The 7,062-nt window shown below is 44.0% G+C and overlaps 1 pseudogene; it reads left to right on the forward strand.

Annotated features, from left to right (window-relative positions):
- The first annotated feature begins 956 nt into the window (after window positions 1–956).
- Window positions 957–6,343, forward strand: LOC147447407 (uncharacterized; annotated as a pseudogene).
- The last annotated feature ends 719 nt before the right edge of the window (window positions 6,344–7,062 follow it).

Below are 7,062 nucleotides of genomic sequence, written 5' to 3' on the forward strand. Positions count from 1 at the left end.
CAAAACAAGTGGCAATAGATGGCTCTTAGCCCTTACTGTTACCGTATTGACATAGAAAGATTTCTATAATATCATGTCTAGTTTCACCTTTCCCGTAGAGAAGTTGGAAAGGAAGAGAAAGAGAGAATGTTGGGCTAAGGAAACCCTTTATTCTAATGTTTTGTATGCCCCTTGTCGATACTCCAATGCAAACCACGTCTATGTCATAGATTATCCTATAAGCGTACAACAATGTACGTTGGTGCACCCAAGTTTCATCGACCCAATAAAAAGCCAATATAGGGTGTGTGGAAATTAGCAGGTTGACGGCGGTACTCTTGAGCGTGTGCTTGATGCAAGGTACAACAAGCATGGTTGGGATGTTTATGCCAAATGGAGAATTTAGCAGGTCAAATGTGGTTTGAAAGCTTTGCTAATTGGAGTTCTTGAGGATACTAAAGGTTGATGTATATCTCCGTCCAATAGTACCATGATGTATGCAAAAGTACTTCCTCGGGTTCGGCGAGTTTAAGGCTCTCTAGGTGTTTGAAGACCAACGCCTATTAACTCTCGATCAGGCATTATGATTGACGACTGTGGCTTCAAAATAGGTGGTCTAGATCAACCAATGTAGGGTTTTTTTTGTGTTCTTGAGTTCAAGAATATTGTAACGCGACGATCGAGAGCTATTGCTGAGGAGCCTACTATGTGACCATCTCAGGGACTAATTATCAAAGAGATCGATGCTCAAGTTTGAAGGAGGCATTCCAAGGTGTGACATGAGGTAACGTTATCATTATTTAAGGCGAGCTGAATCTTGCACTGCCACGGGATTCTCCATACTAAACAGGATCCTTATGAAGTTTTTTTTTAATCGACTAAAGTCGACTACAGTTCGCATGTGCAAGGGGGCCAAGCCCAAAAGTTTTTTAAGGCTTTCAGTTGAAGCAAAAATGCTGCATTGAGAGGTGGCGGGCTGCTTGAAGGCAAGAGGCACCAGATGGAAGTTTGCATGGGGAGAGGGTCGCCCTGAGCAGGAGTTACCAAAAGGGAGGTGGCGCAGTTCTATGGTTAGGCCGAAGCCACCAAGTGGTTGAAGGCATGGGAGTCTCGACAGGTGGAAGGTGAGCATGGTGGGCTTCCATTTACGGGAGGCATGAGGGCCATTGCAGAGGAAGGAGGAAGGGTCGCCAGAGGGGGTGAGCAGGTTCAACAAGGGGTTGCATACAAAAGAGAAGGGGTCGCCAGAGGGGCGCCACTCTGGGGAGGCCAGGCAGAGCCGGGGTCAGTTTGAGGGTCGGAATTGAGGAGAAGAGAGTCTAAGGGAGTATGCAGGAATGAAGGTCGACGGGAAAGTGGCCTCCACGGCTCCTCAAAGAAGGAGATCAGGGCCACATTCTAAGAATGCTGGGTTGAGAAAGCAAAAATCGAGGAGGGCACTAATATTGATGAGGGGAGGCCAAGTATAGAAGCTGGGGTTGCATTGGTTTGCACAGTCATGGGGTGCATTAGATGAGTTCCAAGGGCATCAAGACCTGCAGATGGCCATGGATAACAACAACTAGTGAAGGGAGAAGTGCATGGTGCACAGGACCGCCATATGCAGAACAAAAGGTCTGCCAACTTGGAGCATGGTGGTGGTTTTTCAAGGGTCGAGGATGCTACATGATTTGAGGGGAGCTAGTGTGCAAGTGTAGCTTGGCATTGCAGGGAACGAGGGGAAGCCAGCTAGCTACAAACAAAGACACGATGGAGGAGAAAAAAGGAGGAGATTTGAGGACAGGTTATCAAGGAGCTGACCTTCCGGTTAAAGTAGGGCAACCACATGGGCTACAAGTAAAATAGAGGCAGGAAAGCGATGCAAGCAATGGCGATTGGCCATACTATTCTTCTCCTTACCTACCACGGACTGGCCAGATGCTGCACTAAAGGATAGTTTTCAAACATTTCCATCATTGTACACTCTTGAAACTAGTCAGTGCCGCATTTTTATAATCTTCCTATTCACGTTATCTGAGCAAATGTCATCTCCCTCTCACTCTCATGTCTATATGTATGTGTGGTGTATGTGTGAGCTTTTAGTGTGAGTGTGTGAGTGCTTCCTATGCGGATATAGATGTGTGTTGTTATATATTAATTGTGTATTTGGTGGAGAAGGTGCCCTAAAAGGTCTTGGACAGAAGCCATTATGGTATGCTTTGTGATTGGGTGTATGTAGTCAGGGTCGATTGGGTATGGGCATGGATAAAAATTGTTAGCAGATTGGATCTTTGTGTGTATGTTAAATAGGGGATAGGAGTGTTGTGAAATCATTGGGCTATACAGAGGCATTCAGATTGTGTGTTGGGTGTGTTTCAATTTCCTTCTTTCCATCTTGTGGTGCCCCCACTGAGGATTCACTGATTGCTTCCTAGCAAGGTGTTCGTGAGTCAATATGAAGCAGGAGCTAGTTTGGTCCAGTGTTCAAAGAAGATGAAGATGGTGAGGATTGGATTGCAAATTTTGAGTTATTCATGCTGACAGTATTGCAGATGCCAAGTGATGAAGGAAAGCTCTACACTCTACCTTTGGTGTTGCAAGGTAAAGCAAAATCTTGGTTCGATTGCTTAGATGTGCACAAGCAAAACTAGATTAGATTTCGCGAGCAATTTCTACAAAGGTATAGAAAGTTGGTGTTGGCTTCGGAAGCAGATGCAAAGATTAAAGGTTTGCAGTAGGTCGTAAGTGCAAATTTGGATGCTTTTGTTGATAAATTTGAAGCTTATTGGGGGGATTTTGCGACTGCTACCCAAGCAACCAATGTGGGGTATTTTAAGATGGAAAAGTTTCTATCTTGCTTGCATCCTTATGTTCGTAAGAGAGTGGACTATGAAGATCCAAGGACTTATGACGAAGCTGTCAGAGCCGCCAGAGCAAAGAGTCAAAAGATGAAGAAGAAGATGGAGGCAGGATTGCTACAGTCGGCAATCACAGTAGCCATTGGACCTAGGCCCAAATAGATTGATGGGCATCAAGAGGTAAAAGCCCTTTCTTTTATTGATATGCATTTGATCAAAGCACGGGAAGATGATGCCAAGCTAGAAAGGTAGAAGAAGTGCCAATCAAGTCTCAAAAGATAGAGAGAGGCATATTCAAACTGCCACCCAGCTTGCTTTCTCAAGAAGACGAGGTGATAGAAGATCTTAAAGAAGAGGTGTCATTTCTAGAGTCAGCAACGAGGCTGACAGCAAAGGTGCAAGAACCGGCAAGATCAAAAGAAGAGTCTGAAAGTTCTCATAGCTCCAGCAGCAGTTTGGATACTGATGCTACATGGGAGACAGAATCCCGGTCTTCTAGGTATGAAACTTATGATGTTTTTCATGTAGATGAAGTGGATACAAATGCATACGAGTTGACTGTCAGTCCGCTGAAGGTCAAGGACAAGCATAGTGCAAGTGTGGAGATGCCTTGTGTGAACCGGCCAGTCGAGCAGCCCTATCTTGTGTCTCATGATGGTGAGTCCCTATTGGAGGAAGAGGTATGGTTTGATTGTGCATCTGACCTAATTGAAGAGCTGGTTTTTGAGGATGACTTGCAGGAGCTAGGAACAAAAGTTGTGGTAGATCAAGTTGATTTATCTATGCAGGGGTGGGGCAACCTTGCCTTGATGGGCATGTCGAGGTGCACTTTGAAGTTTTGGAGTTGGTTTGTGGCCGTGGAGAGCGAGCTCCAGCAGATGACTATGGAAACTGATACAGATGCAACCTATACGGGAGAGGTTCCATGCAAAGAGGAAGGTGCCACCAACCTTGCAGGTGGTGAGGTATTTGAAGAACCGGTTGAAGCTATAGCAGGTCATACTCTTAAGTATGAAAAGGTGGTCTTGGAGCCGTTTACAGAAGGTTTGGATACAAGTTTGCAAAGGGAACATGTTTGCTTGGTTATGTAGCAAGTGGAAGAAAATGGCAAGGCATTGAAGCTATGTGTTGTATTGTTGATAGCTATGTTGTTCCAGGTTGCTTTGAAAGGGGTACTATGCACGTCTCAGTGCTCGTATGATAAAGATGATGATATGGAGAGTTCTAGTAGGTGACATGATAGCTGCTTATGGTACCAATGCTTCAAGTGATCAAAAGTATTATTATGGTTGGCACGAAGGCTTGTGGATGCAGGGTGACAAATTTCCATGCTATGAAGAGCTGTTAGGGTGGCCTGTCTATTGGCGTACAAGTGCAAAGGAAGGCTTCAATATACATGCTTTACAGGTGGATGATAATGAGAAATGCTTTACTTTTGATCCAGGTAGACTCTTCACCATGCTTGGGGAAGCTTCGAGCTTTCCATTTGATCTTGGAGGGTGATGCAGTAGACGCTTTTCTCTCTATCTTTATCCTATCTATATAGCCACTATCATTTTTCTTATGTAGTCTATGTAGTTATTATATATCACCCTCTCTATACAGTTCTATTTTACCTAAATAATACTATGGTTGAGCATAAATGCTCAACTATGGGGTGGGAAATGATGGTGCACCCAAGTTTCAGAGACCCAAGAAAAAGCCAATATCAGGTGTGTGGAAATCAGCAGGTTGATGGCAGTACTCTTGAGTGTGTGCTTGATGCAGGGTACAATAAGCATGGTTGGGATGTGTATGTCAAATGGGGCATTTAACATGTCAAATGTGGTTCAAAAGCTTTGATAATTGGAGTTCTTGAGGATCCTAAAGGTTGATGTATATCTCCGTCCAATAGTACCATGATGTATGCAAAAGTACTTCCTCGGGTTCGGCGAGTTCAAGGCTCTCTAGGTGTTTGAAGACCAACACCTATTAACTCTCTATCGGACATTATGATTGGCGAATGTGGCTTCAAAATAGGTGGTCTAGATCAACCAATGTAGGGTTTTTTTTTGTGTTCTTGAGTTCAAGAATATTGTAACGCGACGATCGAGAGCTATTGCTGGAGCCTACTATGTGACCATCTCAGGGACTAATCGATGCTCGAGTTTGAAGGAGGCATTCAAAGGTGTGACCTGAGGTAACGTTATCGTTATTTAAGGAGATCTGAAGCTTGCACTGCCACGAGATTCTCCATACTAAACAGGATCCTTATGAAGTTTTTTTTAATCTACTAAAGTCGACTATAGTTGGCGTGTGCAAGGGCGCCAAGCCCAAAAGATTTTTAAGGCTTTCAGTTGAAGCAAAAACGCTGCATGAGAGGTGACGGGCTGCTTGAAGGCAAGAGGCACCAGATGGAAGTTTGCATGGGGAGAGGGTCGCCCTGAGCAGGAGTTGCCAAAAGGGAGGTGGCGCAGTTCTGGCTCCTCAAAGAAGGAGATCAGGGCCACATTCTAAGAATGCTGGGTTGAGAAAGCAAAAATCGAGGAGGGCACTAATATTGATGAGGGGAGGCCAAGTATAGAAGCTGGGGTTGTATTGGTTTGCACAGTCATGGGGTGCATTAGATGAGTTCCAAGGGCATCAAGACCTGCAGATGGCCATGGATAACAACAACTAGTGAAGGGAGAAGTGCATGGTGCACAGGACCGCCATATGCAGAACAAAGGGTCTGCCAACTTGGAGCATGGTGGTGGTTTTTCAAGGGTCGAGGATGCTACATGATTTGAGGGGAGCTAGTGTGCAAGTGTAGCTTGGCATTGCAAGGAGCGAGGGGAAGCCAGCTAGCTACAAACAAAGACACGTTGGAGGAGAAAAAAGGAGGAGATTTGAGGACTGGTCATCGAGGAGCTGACCTTCCGGTTAAAGTAGGGCAACCACAGGATGGGCTGCAAGTAAAATAGAGGCAGGAAAGCGTTGCAAGCAATGGCCATTGGCCATACTGTTCTTCTCGTTACCTACCACGGACTGCCCAGATGCTGCACTAAAGGACAGTTATTGAACATTTCCATCATTGTACACTCTTGAAACTAGTCAGTGCCTCATTTTTATAATCTTCCTATTCTCCTTATCTGAGCAAATGTTATCTCCCTTACTCTCGTGTCTATATGTATGAGTGGTGTATGTGTGAGCTTTTAGTGTGAGTGTGTGGGTGCTTCCTATGCGAATTTTGAACATTTCCATTATTGTACACTCTTGAAACTAGTCAGTGCCTCATTTTTATAATCTTCCTATTCTCCTTATCTGAGCAAATGTTATCTCCCTCACTCTCGTGTCTATATGTATGAGTGGTGTATGTGTGAGCTTTTAGTGTGAGTGTGTGAGTGCTTCCTATGCGAATATCGATGTGTTGCTATATATTAATTGTGTATTTGGTGGAGAAGGTGCCTTGAAAGGTCACGGACAGAAGCCATTATGGTATGCTTTGTGATTGGGTATATGTAGTTTGGGTCGATTGGGTACGGGCATGGATAACAATTGTTGGCAGATTGGATCTTTGTGTGTATGTTAAATAGGGGATAGGGGTGTTGTGAAATCACTGGGCTATAAAGAGGCATTCAGATTGTGTGTTGGGTGTGTTTCAATTTCCCCCTTTCCAACGTGTACCACGCCCTCATAGAGAGAGGTACCATAAGGTGCATCTTGATTCACTTACCTTGTATGGGATTGTGATTGTGCCAGGGTGACTTTAAATACAGAACTTTGCCTATGAATAAACATAAAAAATATTTTAAGATATCAATCACTTACCTTGTCCTTGACATAGTAGTTAGTGTTATAGCGGAAGCATATGCAATGATGGGTGTCGTACGTCCGTCATACTAGTATGTTGTGCATACATTGCAAAAAATAAAATATCAAGCCATTAGCTTCGATGATAGTCTCAACCATGTGAGCCGCTGGTATACGTGCCTTGCATGATTACACTGGCATAAATACATCACAGTGCACTGTTGCGTAAACTATGAGCTTATATCCACATAGGCAAAAGATGTGTGCCATTATCATTGATTTGAAGTCAATCCATAATACTATGGCACATAAGAGAAGCCGTGGTTCACGTGAAGACAGGCAAAGCACTTTGCTTTGTACAATTTCTTTGTATGGAGTCTACCCAAGCACTTTGCTTTGCACAATAGAGAGATCTTATCCAAAATGAAAAGTAAAACATAGACAAAAACAAACATAACTTGAAATTGACTAACCT

The sequence above is a fragment of the Adiantum capillus-veneris genome, chromosome 11 (assembly GCF_014529385.1).
Source record: "Adiantum capillus-veneris isolate H3 chromosome 11, ASM1452938v2, whole genome shotgun sequence".
In the NCBI taxonomy this organism is placed as follows: domain Eukaryota; kingdom Viridiplantae; phylum Streptophyta; class Polypodiopsida; order Polypodiales; family Pteridaceae; genus Adiantum; species Adiantum capillus-veneris.